Source organism: Pipistrellus hanaki, assembly GCF_964339955.1.
Source record: "Pipistrellus hanaki genome assembly, chromosome: 5".
NCBI lineage: Eukaryota > Metazoa > Chordata > Mammalia > Chiroptera > Vespertilionidae > Pipistrellus > Pipistrellus hanaki.
In genome coordinates, this window is record NC_140507.1 from 63041452 (window position 1) to 63059078 (window position 17627).

At 39.1% G+C, this 17627-nt stretch overlaps 1 long non-coding RNA gene across 1 annotated transcript in view; it reads left to right on the plus strand.

Moving 5' to 3' along the window:
* LOC311622516 overlaps positions 1 to 7407 on the plus strand; it is a 251614-nt gene extending 244207 nt beyond the window's left edge. The window contains exon 3 of the long non-coding RNA XR_014795002.1: positions 7309 to 7407. This is a non-coding gene — a long non-coding RNA (uncharacterized lncRNA). The remainder of the gene's footprint in view (positions 1 to 7308) is intronic.
* The last annotated feature ends 10220 nt before the right edge of the window (positions 7408 to 17627 follow it).

Consider the following 17627-nt stretch of genomic DNA (forward strand, 5'->3'; position numbering starts at 1 on the left):
CATCCAAGCTGACAATTTCTGTTGACAAAAACTGGATTTTTTTTTTTTTTCATATGGGAGTGATTGCGCTGGAAGATGAGGGACAGGGACAAAAAGTAATATGATTTCACCTTAGCAAGGCTTTGACTCACAGGATGTTCATAAAAACTTTCTAGAAATATGGGTTAGATCAAAGTGCTTTTAGGTTCACTCTAAAAGTGAGCTACAGGAAAACAAAATAAAATAGACTATTCTAAATAATTTAAATATATGGGAGTAACTACGCTGCAATAGCAGGGTGGTGGTATTGTCTTATTTGTTGTATCAATTAAATACTTAGATGAAAGAATGTATGATGTCCATTACATATAATAATACTACTATTGAGTTGGTGACTAATTGGTAAACCAGAGAACTATATATATACATATAATGATGTAAGTATAAGAGAATGCATTTATTTAAAGAAAAATGAAATCAAAGAAGTATAAATTTCAGTAAAAATTAGCTTTCCTGAAGTGATACAGAAAATGATCAAATGTCAATATGAATAAGAGAGTATTGGAATTTATGAGTATCAATCTAGAAAGTTGGAAACCTTATACTCAGTATGGGTCACCCCACTCCCTCCCCCACTAGCAAGCCTTCTGCAAATAGACTCCATAGAAAACATTTACAAGAGACAGAATGTGTTTATTTTACTAGGCATTCCACTTTAGCTTGATGGTTTACTGGGAGTGTGGAATACTTGGAAAGGGCTCAGAAAGGGGAATAAAAAGAGATAGGAAATGGGACAATAAAGAAAGGCACTCTAACTCTAAATAAAATATAAAGTGGAACTAAATGGGTGGAACCAAATGAATATATAAAGTGATACGGTCCTGACATTTTTAGCAACTTTTCCTGATCTCTTTTAAGGATAAGTCAGTGTGGTTTTAAAAGTAGCAGAAATAGCTGTGGGATGCTGCTTAGAATTTATAGTTCCTTACTTGCCAGAATGAAATCCAGTGTCTTATCAAAACTGTCCAGTATGGAGCCTGTCTCAACTTGGTACTCTTGATCCTCTTCAAAATACTTGGCCACTCCAGGACAGAAATACCCCCTGCTTCCTGTGGACTGAAGCCAATAACCCAGAATCCTCTCTGTCCCTCAGAAAACACCCAGTCTCTCTCTTTTCTGTGCCTCCAGGCTTCCAGTTGCTCTTCTTCATTGTCTCTCACTCTTTACAAAGATCCTCAGTTCCTCCATCTCACAGCCCACATGGATGGCTCCTCTCTGACCTTCTCTTTGCTTCAGGTGCGGGGCTCTCTACTCACCATAACAAAGTATTGGAAGTTATGAGTAGCAATCTAGAAAGTCGAAACCTTTATACTCAGTACAGAGAATCAGCACAAATTGGCTGTCCTGAAAGTTTCCTTTCAGTGTTAATTAGTAATTGCCAGTTGGAAGAAGGCATGGTGGGTTGCTAATTTGGTTCTTTTCAGGCCCAGCAAACCCTGGTAAAAGGCAAAGGACCAGTTTACGTGTGGGTAGCAGTGCAATGGCAGCACTGAGAGATCATTTATTTATTAAAAATAATATTAAACTTCTATAATTTGAAAGCATTGATTCGAACATTGGGAATTAGAAGGTAGACAATAACGATGTCATGCCTGTCCCTGTGGGTGCACATCAATCAAAGATTCTTGCAGAGAAAGACCCATCCTACAGAGCTAGGGCTAATTCTGTAGAATCATTTTTGAGAAATGTTGATAGTTTCGATATTTTGTGAATATTTTTATTATGATAGTATATCAATTACCGAATACATGTCATTGACTTTCCTTTCTCTTAATATATCCACTTTAATGGATTGTGCTCAATATGCTTAAAGAAGTATTTTCCCCCTGGACTTTTGGATAGGAGTTTAAATCAAGAGGATTATAATGTAGATTTTTAGAAAATAACATGGGCTGTTTGAATTGTAGCTCTATTTGGTTTAAAGTGTACAAGTACATATTAGCAAAAATGCAAGAGTTATAACTAAAACTTGGGACATCAGGCCACTGTTGCAAATTATAAATATTCAAGTCAGATTTTCACTCATTAGATACATGAGTTTGTAATGTAATGCTTTCCTTCATAGAAACCTATTTATAATCTATCTATATAAAACCCTAATATGCAAATAGACTGAACAGCCAAACAACTGAACAATTGAACAAACAGTCGATACAATGTATGCTGACTACCAGGGGGTATGTGCGGAACATGGCGGGCCTCAGCAGTGGTGGGATGGTGGAGCAGGTGAGCGCAGGGCACCAGACCAAGGTGGGGCACCTGTCACTGTCATCAGGGAGAGCCTCTGGTGGTTACTGAAAATTCTTTGCTCCTATGTGAATGGTCCTGACCAGCACTCACACTTGCTGCTGGTTCTGGCCCTACTTGCACTTGCTACCGGCGCCCAGCATGGGCCCCAATTGTTCAGGGCCATCAGTGGGTGTGAGTGGTGTCTGCTGGCCCCAACTGCCCCTCAGGACTTCTCCACCTCTCCCTGCTCCTGAGGGGTGATCAGGGCAGCAGCCATCACTTGTACCTGCTGACAGTGCTGGCCCCGGTTGCACCTGCTGCTGGCGCTGGCCCCAACCTCTCAGTGCAGTCAGCAGGTGTGAGCAGGGATGGCATCATCAGAGTGTGGGAGTGACAGTGGTGGGAGTAGGGATGCCTTCAAACGGGATCAGGGGCCGTGGCAGGAGGGGCCCAGCAAGGGAGCAGAGAATGGGCCGAGACCTGCCTCTGTGCCCATTGCAGCCTTGCAGCCCATAGTTCCTTTCAAGGTGCACACATTTGTGCACTGGGCCCCTACTAACAATAACAACATGGTAATAGTAATCCTATATATTAAAAGCATAATATGCAAATCAACCTAATGGTGGAACTGGTAGCTATGATACGCAATGACCACCAGGGGGCAGACACTCAATGCAGTAGCTACCCCCTGGTGGTCAGTGTGCTCTGACAGGAGGAGAACTGCTCAGCCACAAGTTGGGCTGACAGCTGGCAAGCACAGCAGTGGTGGCAGGAGCATCTCCTGCTTCCTGGCTCACTAAGGATGTCGACTGAGACTTAGTCCTGCTCCCTGTAGGGAGCGGGCCTAAGCTATCAGTCAAAAATTTATCCCTGAGGGCTCCTGAACTGTGAAGGCCGCAAGCTGAGTTGAGGGACATACATCTCCCCATGCCAGTGCATGGATGTCGTGCACCGGTCCTCTAGTAACAACAATAATTACAAATGGCATATACCAAAGACTTATGGATACTTCAGTGTACTGACCCATTTAATTTTTACAACAGCTCCATTACTTGGGTCATCTTACTCTGGTGATAATTTATAAGGAGACTGAAGTAGAGAGTGAAGTCATCTGCCACAGCTCATATAGCTATTATGTGGTAGAGCTAGAGTCTCAGCCCAGCAGTCTGACTATAGATTCACCACATTTTATTAGTTATACACAGAACACACGTAGATATACATTATCAAATGATTTTCAATTTAGCACTTCAATTAATAATTTGCAATTCCTACGATCCATGGTCAGTATGGTGATCTATGGAATGATACACAATGAGAGTAAAACATGATATTTTTACCAACATTCTATAATGATGACAGTGCTTTCTGTATACATGATTTACCACAGATCAATTTATAGTGGTGCCTTTAAAATAGTCTGTAAGGTAAATTGTTACTGCGTTATAGTATCAGTGGGTTTTATCTGCAAATTTAATTATGTAAGTGGCTTACCTAAAAGTACAGGTTTGATTTTTTAAAACATGTAAGAAATTAAAGCATTCTGCAAATGGAATTATTTTCTTGAGTTTCAAAAGACGTTTTTCTTTTAATACTTTTACTTTTGCCAAAATGAGATTATGGGCAGTGTGTCTTTTTAAACTGTGATGATTTGCTAAGCGTACTATTTACTAGTTAAGTTCTTTATAAAATGCTATATATTTTTAAGAGTCTGTTGGTATAAAATCTTTATTATTGGAAATCAAGACTTTTCTAATTGAGCCATAGGAGTAATTACTCGTGCAGTTGCTCAGATCTTAAGAGAATTGGGAATGAGAACTATCTACAAGGAGACCTACAGACGGGTAATGGTTGTTTCCATGGAGATAAGGAAGAGGCCAAAATTGAGGGTGATGAGCTGAGGTGACAGCAATGTCACATTTCTGTTTTGTTTTTAAAGAAGAATGCAGTCGTGTTTTACATGTGCATTTAAAGCTAATTTTAAATAGATTAAATCTTCTCATTTCTGAAGATGATAATGACTGAAAGAGATAATGCTCTTTTATCCTAAAAACATCAATGCAGTTAAAAAGGTCAATTTGGGAAGGTAAACTTTAAATATGTGATCCATACATTTGTTTAGTCTATGTGATTTTATTAATTAGCTTATACACGTGACTTAGGTCCTACCAATCAGAAGACAAGCTGGTTTTTGAGATGAGAAATGAGAGCAGGGGCCAAGCTTGGGAGAAGTGACCTTCAGATCATTGTGGTGGCTGACATGTTTCCTGTGTTGAGATCGTCAGGGTGGAGATTCTTGCATTTGGGCCTAGTGTCCAGGACCCTGGGCAGCAGAGGAGCCCGTGGAGTGGCTGTGCATTGTCCTGCTTCAGGGCACTCAAGTCCAGCTCACTGGCGCCAGGAGTCAGGTGATTTCATTTGGTACATTTATGTATCAACTAGGCAGACTGGATTCTGTCTTTTAGTTCTTTTAACTGAGTGATACAGTTTACATTTTTGTTCCCAGTTTATCTACTTATATGGTATTCTTCCCATTGGGAGAAGTTATTCTTGTTCTTTTTCCCCATCATAGAAGTGTACATTAAAAATTAATTTATAGGTGAGATGGCTTAAATAACTCCTAAGGCACTAGTGAAATAAGTATAAACTTTTGTAAAATGGGCATAATTCAGACTTTATGGATAGAATTTAGGAGTTGATAGGAAACCATAGAGTCCAGAGCCATGTTAGTTTCTCTGTTGGTCATATAATTTATCTTGGTAAGAATCTTAGGGCAAAAGGATACGCCTCCTGAGACTGAAAACTCTATTTCCAAAATAAAAATGTAGAAAGTATTGAAAGAAACTGAGAACATCTGTGTCTGAAGTCATAAACCCTTTTGTTTTATAAGCAAAACATACAAACAAACAAATAAAAACCAACAACAACCCTTAAGCCCCAAGTCATTAGTGTTTGTCACACAGGTAAGTGTCCTCAGAGTTGAATCCTGGGCCTGCCAGTACTTTTGTTCCAATAGTCTTTCCATTTCATACAATTCAGCCTTCATGAAAATGCTCATGGTCTTTTCTGCATTGCTTCTGTTGTGTGCTCTGAGAGCAAGTTTGGGGAATTCAGAAGTAGGCTTCCTGCATTTGCTTTCTCTCTCTGCCTGTACACAGCTCTGACAACCCAACCTCTTGGATTAGTTCATTGCCATTTGTCTCTCTAGGAAAGCGATAACAGTTTGCCTAACAAAGTTGCAGAGCATTTCTAAGGTATACCCACCTAAGATGATTCATTCCAAAATCTCCCTAAACTAGGTCTCTATCTAGTAATTATCTCCCAAATCCTTCTCCTGAGTGCAAGAAATCTGTTATCACTCATTGTGCCCAGTGTTAACCTTCAGCCCTACCTCTCCTGCTTACTGAAGAAACACAGCCTTTCTGCTTGATTTTCCAGCTCCTTGTCCACTCTAAAGAAAATGTGTGCTTTTTCTTGTGTTTTATTTGCTCATTTATTATTTTTTAATTTTTTCATTACAGTTTACATTCAATATTGTTTTGTATTAATTGCAAATGTACAGCACAGTGGTTAGACAATCATATACTTCACAAAGTGGCACCGAGCATAGTTATTATAATATTATTGACTACATTTTCTATGCTGTACTTTACATCCCCATGACTATTTTGTCACTACCAATCTGTACTTCTTAATCCCTTCACCTTGAGAAAATGCCATTTTTATGTTGGTTCATTCATTTGAATATGTATTGAAGGTACTACTGCGATCCTTGAAGTGTCCTAAGCTACTGAGATGTATCTGTAAACAAAATGGTTTTTGTTTGCAAATTTTTAGTAATTATGGAGCTCACATTCTATTAGGGAAGGCAACAATAAGTGTGTGTATTACATGGCAAGTTAGAGCTAAGTACTGGGGCAAACACTGAGCGATGCAAGAGGTTTTTCCACAATTTCAAGTAGCATCAGAGAATCATTATTGATTCAAGTTGTATTTGAACAGAGATCTGAAGGAGAGTGAATAGATAGCATGGATAGATTGAGATTTACATAGAGAAGGGTATAAAATTGTTGACTGGTTGAAGGGAAAGTGAGGTCCTTTTGAAAATGTACTAGGATCCTTGGCCTCTATTAAGGGCCACTTGAAATTAGTGGGTATTAAAGTTAGATAAATCAGAATGTTTGTGGTGTGTGTGTGTGTGTGTGTGTGTGTGTGTGTGTGTGTGTTCGTGTTCTCATCCACATTCAGGTCCACCTCAGGTGCAGACATGCATGGAGTAGGCCGAAAGTTGGATTTAACAAGTATTGTGAGTATAATGAAGCCAGAGAGGGTTAAAAAAATATTGTGCTTCTACTGATTTAGCATAAAATTTATATTATTATAGGTAAAGAAGGGGAAAAAGCAACCAATTGTATGTCCTGGGAGGGCCAAAGGGTTATTGGAAGTGTTCTTATGTAATATTGATAACTGCACTGACATTTACTGAGCACTGTATATTCTGGATATGGTAAAAAAAAATGCTTTTGATGGATTATCCCTTTTAAACTTCACTGTAGACATATGGGGGTAGATTTTATATTGTAATCAACTTCATTTTGCAGATCAGGAAATTGGAATTGAAGTTACATTAGGGCTGGCCCTTTCTAACTCTCTGGAGAGAAGGTAACACATTTGAGACCTGTCAGCTGCCCTACAGACATCACTATTATTCAGTGGATAGGGGGCTTGAACATATACACAGTGTAGTTTAATTAAATGGCTAAAGGCAGCAATGGTGACAAGTCTGTATCCTGAAGCATAAGACTGAAAACATCCTATGGGTTTTTAATCTGTGTTCAGTAATCTAACCTTCAAACACATTCAAGGAATCACAGTGTATGAATATAAGGAAAATAAAGCTGCTAAGATGGCTGTTTTAATTTCTAGTAGCTTATTGTTTTCCTTTAAAAGACAACATATAGCTTGGTATCCTATTTCATGGGCTTTAAAACACAAACCGGCTTGTAACTAAAATTTCACTATATCTATGTTTAATTTCAGGAAAAAGAAGACATGATGTATTTTCCATATAAAGGTAAAATGGTACAATATGCATTTATCGGTGAGTATAGAAAGCCTAGTGCAATTATCAAAAGCCAGCATAAATTAAGTAGTTTCTCTAGCAAAGACTCGAAAAGGAGGAAATTAATACTCATCAAATGAGTTCATAAAATTAAATTATAAGCTGATGCAGAGCAGCCCCCACCTCCAATGTCCTTTCCAACTCTCCTTTGCAATCTTTCTGTTCGGTTTAAGGACTCAGCACTCCTCACGCGGTACACCTCGCTGAGAGGAAGCATTGCCCAGACAATGAATCATTTCAGTGTTGCCTCTGGGATTCCAAGTCCTTGGGCCCCAGGTATCCCAGTCCTCATTGCAGTGGATTTAACAAATACAGCTGCACTTCTCTGGTAGTTTTTTTTCTCCCTCTCTCCTACTTTGACTTAGTGGATACTGTATAGTCACTAGTTGGGCGATTTCTCTTTATTACCCATGCAAATGGCAGCTTTAAAAAGAGGTTTTAAAAATAACATAATGGATATGACAGCCACACTAACCTCTCACAATGAATATATATATATATATATATATATATATATATATATATGTATATATATATATTGATTTCAGAGAGAAAGGGAAAGGGAAAGAGAGATAGAAACATCAAAGATGGGAGAGAATCATTGATTAGCTGCTTCCTGCTCTCCTCCTCCTGAGGATCGAGCCTGCAACCTGGGCATGTGCCCTGACCAGGAATCAAACCATGACCTCCTGGTTCACAGGTCAATACTGAACTCCTGAGCCACACTGGTGGACTCACTATGAGTTTTTAAAAGATGCCAGTGGACAAGTGAGAGGGGATTTATTCTGTGATAATGCATGCCATGTTAAATCAGGATAAGAAGGCAGAACGCATCACTGGAAGCATCTAACCCATTCCTATAGTAACGAAGAACCATCAGTTACACTTTCTTCCTCATTGTCTCTTCCATCAGAGGCTGTCACTTTTAATTGGCGCCAGGGATAGAGCTTCCCGAACTTTGCTGTGGAGTCAGTTTGGGGCTAATACCACTCACAGCTTTTACTCAACCTCATTTCATCACAACTGTATTTAGAAAGACAACAACTTTATCTTTATGTACTTCTTTCTTTCCCTTAATAAGTCTCTCTAGATTAGCTTTGCAGTTTTATAGAAAGATTTGATTTTAAACTGTTTAAAGCTATTCTCCCTGTGGAGAGAGGTGATATATTAACACATCAAGTGTTCTCACCCCTGAAGACTTGGTATACCGTATAAGTTCTGATTTACTTAGCAATACCTTGTCTTTATCTTGTTCTTTTCCTTCCTTCCTTCCTTCCTTCCTTCCTTCCTTCCTTCCTTCCTTCCTTCCTTCCTTCCTTCCTTCCTTCCTTCCTTCTTTTCTCTCTCTCTCTCTCTCTCTCTCTCTCTCTCTCTCTCTCTCTCTCTCTCTCTCTCTCTCTCTCTCTCTCTCTCTCTCTCTCTCTCTCTCTCCTTTGCCCCAAAGTTGTTTTTCTTGCTTTTGATCTCACTAGATAGCAAACAGGAACCTCAGTGGGAGAATGAGCAGACAATGTGAACAGGCAATTTTCAGAAAAGGAATCCTTTAAATTCATTAGTAATCAGAGAAATACAGATTAAAATGACCACAGGAAATCAAGTGACATCTTATTCGGTGACCTAGGTGATGTCAAGAATTGGAAGGAATGTGCTGACACGGGGAATGGAGAGAGCCCCACCACCCGGAGAACAATCTGGCACAACTTAAATTATCTATGCTTTCCTCCATGCTGCAGCAAGTCACTCCTGGACATATGTCCCAAGTAAACTATTTTACAGGACTTGCAAGAGGATGTCTGCCATACTGAATCTGTGGTGAAAGTGTTGCAGGCAGGCAGAGTGTCCATCAGTGCTGAGCTGCTAGGTTAAATCTGGTGGGTTCTTGCCTCAGAGACTATGCAGCAGTTAGAAGCAATGAACTAGATAAATCTATAGAAACCTGAGTGGGTCCAAAAAACAAGTTGTTGAATGAAAAAAGTAAGAGTGAGAAGACAACACCAGTCAAATAAATTGAACCTCCAGTCTTATAAATAAAATTATGCATTTTACAGAAACACAGAAATACAAAAGCTATATATTAAGCACTTTAAAAGAGTCTCCTTTGGAATGGGATAAGAATATATATATATATATGTGGATAATAGGGAATTAATGTTGTATTGATACTAGTAAATAAGCCAAATAGTATTGTGGGTTTGTTTGTGTTTTTGTTTGTTTGTTTGGAGTTTTGCCCACTCTCTGTGAGATCTAAAAATCAGATACTCTTACCAACCTAGCCAACTTTTATTCTCAGCCACTTCTCTCTCTGCAGGGACACTGAATTTGCTTTCATGCTATTTCAGTTGAAACATTGTTCATTCATTTTATTATTATTATTATTTTATACCCCAACAACAATGAATGAACCAGACATTCATTAGGTTTTTATATATCCCTCCCAGGTTAGTAGCCCTAGTTGAGCCTGGTACCACACCTGACTTATACCCTTTTGAAGAAAAGAAACATTTGAGTTTCCTGTCCAGAAACACCATTCACCATTCTCAAGGGAAAGGAAAGTTGCCTTTGAGGCAGGACTAAAAGGTGCAGCTGCCTTTGTTGAGGCATTTGGAGATCTTGGAGAAGATTGCCACGAGAGGTCCTCCATGCTCTTGGCTAATCCCTTCTAGCCCTTTCTAAGGTTGTGGTGCCACAACCTGTGCACAGAGGAACTTGATCCCAAAAGTCCAGCCACATGTCCATGCCCCACTGCATCCATATCACCATTGTCTTCTCTACTCTGTGTTCCTCTAGTCCAGAGGCAGAGAATGTCTGGCCATGGGCCATATAAAGCCCCAGAAATCATTTGGTCTTGCCTTGCCAAGGCAACTGCAGGCAGGACTCAATTTCAATAAATCTAGGGGCTTTTTCATAGCAGCATGCATTTATATTAATTGAATTATCTTAAGCAAATGATGTTATAAATATTCAAATGGCCCTTGGCAGAAACAAAGGTTCCCTGCCCCTGCTCTAGTCCTATCTTCATCTTCCTCAGCTTTATTGTACTATTACTGACATATATATCAATTTAACCTTAACTTCATTTTTAGTTGAACCCCTTCTTACCCCTTCTTACTTCTGATTCCTACAGTCCTCCTTCCAATCAATACCTCAGATTCATAATTCATTTTTGCCACAATCTTCCCCAAATAGTCCCTACAACATGGGTTGGGGTCCGATAGTGTTTTCTAATTCAGAGTTTTTTTAATAATGAAAGCCAACAAATACTTACGTGAATTTCAGTAAGAATAACCAGGCTCTCTAAAATATTGATGTACTTTTAAAGTTTTGGCATGATTTGCTTAACTCACTCTACTGGGTTGAATGATGTCCTCCCCAAATCCATGTCTACCAGAATCTCAAAATGTGATCTTATTTGGAGATGTAATTAAGGCACGGATAAAAATGAGATGATACTGGACTAAATGGGTCCTAAATCCAGTGAGAATCTTTAAAAGACATAGAAAAGGACACACAAACATACAGATAAGAAAATCATGTGAAGATAAAGGCAGAGATTGGAGTTTTGTTGAAATAGGCCACGGAACACCTTAGGCATCCTTAATTTGGAAGAGGCAAGAGAGGGTTATTTTTTAGAGCCTTCAGAAGGCATATACATAGCTGATACCTTTATTTTGAATTTCTAACCTTCAGAAATCCAAAGTTTGTGGTATTTTGATGTGGCATTCTAGGAAATACATATACCCAATACAGCACATAATTCATTATTTCATAACAATCAAGGTCTCAGATTGCTCAAACACATGCAGGTGAGTCTTGAATTACATGGGATGAGAATTAGGGGCACTGACTCCCTTATGCAGTTGAAAATCTGACTTCCAAAATTTAAATCTTCTCAGTATCCATAGGGGAATGATTACAGGACTTCTATGGATACCTAAATCCAGGAATGCTCAAGTCCCCTATTTTAAAAAATGGCATAGATCAATGAGTGCAATAGGCCCTCTGCATCCGTGAACTTCCAACCATAAATCAAAAACAGAAAAGGTATTTATTGAAAAAAATCATGTATAAGTGGACCCACACAGTTCAAATCTGTATTGTTCAAGGCTCAACAGTATCTGCCTATCATCTATCTATCTATCTATCTATCTATCTATCTATCCTTATTAATAAGAATGAGAAAATATTGCCTATTATATTATTATATGGAGTATAGTTTGTCTTCTAGTAGGACTGAGAAGTTCAGAGTCTCATAGCGGTTAAGAGCCTAGAGTTAAAAGCCAGACTGTATGGGTACAAGTGATAGCTCTCCTGTTAATGGCAATGTAACCTTGGGAAACTTATTTTAATCCCCTTGTTCCTCATTTCTCACCTTTAATATATAATATCTAGAGACCCAATGTACAAAATTAGTGCAAGAGTAGGCCTTCCTTCCCCTGGCCGCCAGCACCAGCTCCCCTCAGGTACCCAGTACACTGGCTAGCTTCCCTCTGGCCCCAGCTTCATCAGGAAGGATGTCTGATCTAATTAGCATATTACTCTTTTATTTTTATAGATAGCACCTACCTCATGGGAGTATTGTAAAGATTAAAAACTGGCTAAAATATTTTAAACACTGAAAACTGCACCTAGCATATAGTAAATATTTAAGTAAATCTTTGTTAATATTATATCATGAAAATACCCATCTTTACTCCTTCATTTCCTTTTAATTAGATCTATATGTTTGGGTAATAGCTATTGTGTACAGTGTATGTAAATAATATTGGCTGTGGGAAGCAATTGTTGGTGATTCAGGTAATTTTCTTTCAATGTGATAAGCAAAAAACAGACTAAGAAAACCACAAGTTGATTAAATATATAAATTATAATATATTCTTATTTGGCCTGGAATACAATTTATGTTACTCTATTGTTGCTAAATTAAGTGGTACTGTTTAAGTTTCCATGATCTTCTAGAACAAATGACATTCATCAAATAAAATTATTCCAATTTATTTTGCATTCACTGCGCTATGCAATGAATTTGATCTAATTCTGAGAGACAGAAAAAAATCCTGTCTTTGAGATTATGTGAGTCTGTTTTGTCGTATACTCCCAGATGTAATAAATGTGTTCTTTTGTTTATTTTTGTTGTAAATCTATTATTATTATTCCTGGCTGGGATGTCATCAATGCCCAATGTTCAATCTCACTTAAGTCATGTTCACTTTTTCAGTTTTCTCAACCTGTTTTTCCTTTCCTTCTATCTAGTTCTGATTAATTTCAATTTTATAATTAAACCATGAGATCTTTACTATCTGAAAGGTATATTAGATAGCAATATTTGAGAGCCTATACTTCAACCTTCAGTGGTTGGAAAGTACACTAGTACTTAATATGTTGAGCACCTGCCATATTTTAGAGCACTGTTATTTCCTCTATGAATTTCATTGTAATTGCTATGGTCAATTTTATGTGTCAACTAGATGGGGCCTCAGGGTGCCCAGATAATTGGACTATTCTAGGTGTCTACCAGTGTTTCTGGATGAGACTGACCTTTGAATCTGTAGATTGAGCAAAGCAGTTTTCCCTCTCTAATGTGGGTGGGCCTCACCCTAGCAATTGAAGACCTGACTACAATGAAAAGGCTGAGTAACAGAGAACTTTGCCTCTCTGAGTTCTGAGCTGGAACAAGAGCCCTAGAACTTGGACTGGAATTTCTAACATTGGTCATCCTGATTTTGGGGTTTTTGGATTTATGCTAGACTCTACTATGGGGTCTCTGGGTCTACATCTGGCCAGCTGCAGATCTTGGGACTGTTTAGCCTCCATAATTGCTTGAATTTCTTGACCCAATTTCTTCCTGATACTAAATGTCCTATCTAACTATCTATCTATCTATCTATCATCATCATCTATCTATCATCTATCTTCTCTCTCTCTCTCTCTCTCTCTCCCTCCCTCCCTCCCTCCCTCCCTCCCTCCCTCCCTCCCTCTCTCTCTCTGTCTCTTCTCTCTCTCTCTCTCTCTCTCTCTCTCTCTCTCTCTCTCTCTCACACACACACACACACACACACACATAAACACACATATGTATACATATTCTGTTGGCTCTATTTTCTGCAGAATCCTTACTAATATAGTAACTCAATGGTTTTGCAAGTTTCCTATATAATAAAAAGGTAAAATGCAAATCAACTGAATAGTGGAACGACTGGGTCGCTATGATGCACACTGGCCATGAGGGGGCAGATGCTCAATACAGGAACTGTCACCTGATGCTCCCACTGTGGTAGCATCATTGAGGCAGAACCCAGAAGCCAGGCTCGTGGCTGGAGAGCACAGCAGCACTGTCAGGAGCCTCTCCCACCACTGCAGCAGCACTAAGGATGTCCAACTGATGGCCTAGGCCCCTCCTCCTCCAAGGGCTCCCAGATTGCAAGAGGGTGCAGACTAGGCTGAGGGACCCCCCGAGTGCATGAATCTTATGCATTGACCCTCTAGTGATATTATAATCTCATTACAGATTAAAAAACTTGAGCTTCTTCAGAAAAGATATAATCCTAAATTTACGCAAGAAATGGGTTCTGGATCTGGAATTTCAACAGAGGTTTGCATGATTCCAAATCTCATGATATATTCACCTCATAGCATTTGACTTCTAAACCACTTCTTAAGTGCAGTGAGAAGAACTGGAAACTGGTATTAAATTTATTCCAAGGCATATCAGCTCAGAAAATATGTTTCTATGGTATAGAAGATTGATTGCCTTTGAGAAGTCACACCTCTTTCTGTCCTCACATCACACAACTCCTTCTCTCCCTTCTTAATTCACACTACCTGCATTCTCTAAAAGTGCACCCCAGTTCAAGTCTGGAGAACATAAATTTATCACTTCCTGTATTTTATTTATGCATTTTGTTTCCATACCAGAGAGAGGTAAGAATTAGTACTATTTATTATTCTTAAATAATTCCATTTAATTATCAATGAATCTATGGTACTCAAATAATTGAAAGCCTAAGTGATCATTATGACCGGTCTACCACTCAACCGGTCAACTGGTCGCTATGATGTACACTGACTACCAGCGGGCAGACACTCAACATAGGAGCTGCCTGTCTGATGGTCAGTGCGCTCTGACAGTGGGAGCACCACTCAGCCAGAAGCCCAGAAGCTGGACTCACAGCTGGCGAGCGCTGCTGTGGAGGGAGCCTCTTCTCCTTCCATGGCAGTGCTACCGGAAGGCGTGGTGGCAGCAATGGCAGGTGCAGCGGGGGCAGGATAAGCAGAAGTGGTGTGGCGCTGGCTCGGACTCCTCCCTGGTCAGTGTGTTTCGCTGCTGCATCCCTCGGGGGCTGTTGGACTGTCAGTTTTGGCCCGATCCTCAGCTGAAACAGACAGTCCAACATTCCCTAAGGGGTCCCAGATTCTGAGAGGGCACAGGCCAGGCTGAGAGACCCCACCGGTGCATGGGGCCTCTAGTTCTTAAATAATTACACTGCTCATGTGAACAGTTGTGGTAGCACCTTTCTATGAAAACATTTTATGAAAAAAGGCTGAACCAAGATCATCTTTCTTCCAACCGATTACTGTATATAGCACACTTGTGAGTCTAAGTAGTTTTTGAGATCTAAGAATCTTTTTTTTGCTTCTATTCTTAAATTTCCAAATTGATTAGGTTTAGCCAAGCCGATTCATTTCTGACTTCTTTTTATTAACAAAACATGCATTATATATATATATATATATATATATATATATATATATATATATATTAGTGAGGAAAAAAGTATTGCTACTTTCTGTCTTTCCATTTTGTCAGACTAATTTAACATCCTCAAATAGTTTGCATGTCCTTACATACCAAATTGTCTGTAATTCAGATTTTATTTCCAATGGACTAGATTTGAACTCTGCCTTGAAATTATCTCGCCTTTGTTGTTGGGCTCCCTTTTGCAGTTTATCTCATCTGGATTTGGCTGGCTTCCAGGACAGCTATTTAAGCAGCTTATTCACTATGTTTTATTGCCTCCTGGCTTTACTGCCTTTTCATGTAGATGCTCTCCAATTCTGCTTAAAATGGATCAAGAATGTTTTCATAATTAAGAACTCCCCTCTTTAGGAACCCTGACACTGACTATTATATATATGGCATCTTTTCATCTTTAAAAGTAAAAATAAACCTAAAGCCACTTTTTTTTTTTTAAAGTGCAAACTCACTCTAAGAACCCTTTCCACTCAAGTAAGTCTCTGAAACTCTTGTTCTCTTCAATTACTGCGATTTCCTTTTCTTTCTGTTTTGTATACTCTCTTGCTGTGTTCTGATCTCACTCTTAGGGATATTCTGTCAGGTCACCTGCTTTCTAAGTTCACTCTTTCAACCCTTTATGCGCTAGTAGGGCATGGCAAAGGGAAGCCACTTAATCGTTTTTTTCTACCTAATCTTAACACCTTCTTTTTCAAAGGGTTTTATTACAAATGCTCACCCTTCTTATCAGATCTGAAGGAAAGAGTATCTCAAAGAGTAGCTCTTAAACATTTGCCAATTAAATCTGGGGTATTTCCTATGATATGTTTGAGCTTGCTTTGAAAAAGGATTTTTCTATGTCTCAGATCTGTTAAATTGCACTCTTTATATTGTCATCTACACCTCAAGAGGTTTGTGACCTCTGAATACATTTTTGAGATGGTTTTTCATAGCATATATGACTTCAGTTTTGAATTTGTCAGTCTTTTCTCCTATATAAGAAAGAGGACAGAAAGGGTATCCCATTTTCTGAAAAAGACATTAAAAAGCTCATGGAAAAGATAGAAAAGTCATGTAACATTATTATTATTATTATTATTATTATTATTTATTTATTTTTTATTTTTTATTGATTTTTTTAGAGAGGAAGGGAGAGGGATAGATAATTAGAAACATCTATGAGAGAGAAACATCGATCAGCTGTCTCTTGCACACCCCCTACTGGGGATGTACCCACAACCAAGGTACATGCCCTTGACCGGAATAGAACCCGGGACACCAACGCTTTACCCACTGAGCCAAACCGGTTTCGGCTGTAACATTATTTTTTTGCAAAGGGCCTCAGCAGAGGAAAATAATCTTCAGAACAAATAACTGACTATATTACTTACCCTCCTAAAGCTGTGTTAGACTCCTAAATCACAGACAATGCCCTGAAATTTGTGTATAACATACTGCACAGTAAGTACTCACTTTCTGTTAACTGAATGATATGGTAATATGCTGGGGTTGACCAGCAGAGCCTGAGCAACGGATGAATGATTACTCAGACATGATGTTTGCTGTGAAAGAGAGGGCTAAGGGACTTCCTGGCTAAAGGAACCAGATAGCCTCCATCACCTGCCTCTTCAGGCTTTTATTGTAGCAACAGTTTGAGATCAAGTTTATCTTTTAGATACAGTCAATAGGATCGTGGGAAGACACATGTGTTTGCAGTGCCCTTTAAGCAAGGACATGTAAAGATTAAGCATAAGGATTACCATAAACACCTGGGTGTCTGCTCATGTACAGACTTGTTTGGAAAGGTCAAGAAATAATTAGGGGCACTGCTTTTGTCACTCCCCTAAGTCGGAATTTCAATAAACATGGCAGGCTGCCTTCAGCACACTTTCCTTTTCTTGGAATGTCCTCCTTATAAACTTTCCAACCAAGTCTCCTATGCTCCCTAACAGTGATAAGGATTCAAACCAGCTAGGGTCCTTGGTACCTAAGATATGACATAGTGGTTAGTTACCCTTTTGTGTGTGGGGGGGGGGGAGGGGGAGGGGTTGTTTGTTTTTTATTTATTCATTGTTGTTTCATATATCTTAGACTTAGAACTGACAATTCTGAAAAAGCCCCAAACTTAAGCTTGTTTTCTCTAACCAAAGGATCAAGAAAATTTTTCTTGCAGCCCTATAAGAAAAAAAATAAGATTATAGATAGTACCCATGGCACTCCAGGCAAACACCATATAGAAATACAGTGGCCTTACCTCCATCTGCACCAGCAAAGGTCAAGTGAGTAGCAGCCTCGACTGCCATCCTTGCTAGGCTGTAATGAGATGCCACAACTACCTACCTGCTGCAGTGATGTTTGAAAAGGCTGAGTAAAAACCTGAGGCTTTCTTCCCACTGACAGGTAACTCCCCCCCCCCCCCCCACACACACACACAGTAATATCAGTAAACACTACTTAGGGAGCATGGTCCTCCATTGCCACTAGCCAGTAATGAGGTAGCCCTTTTCC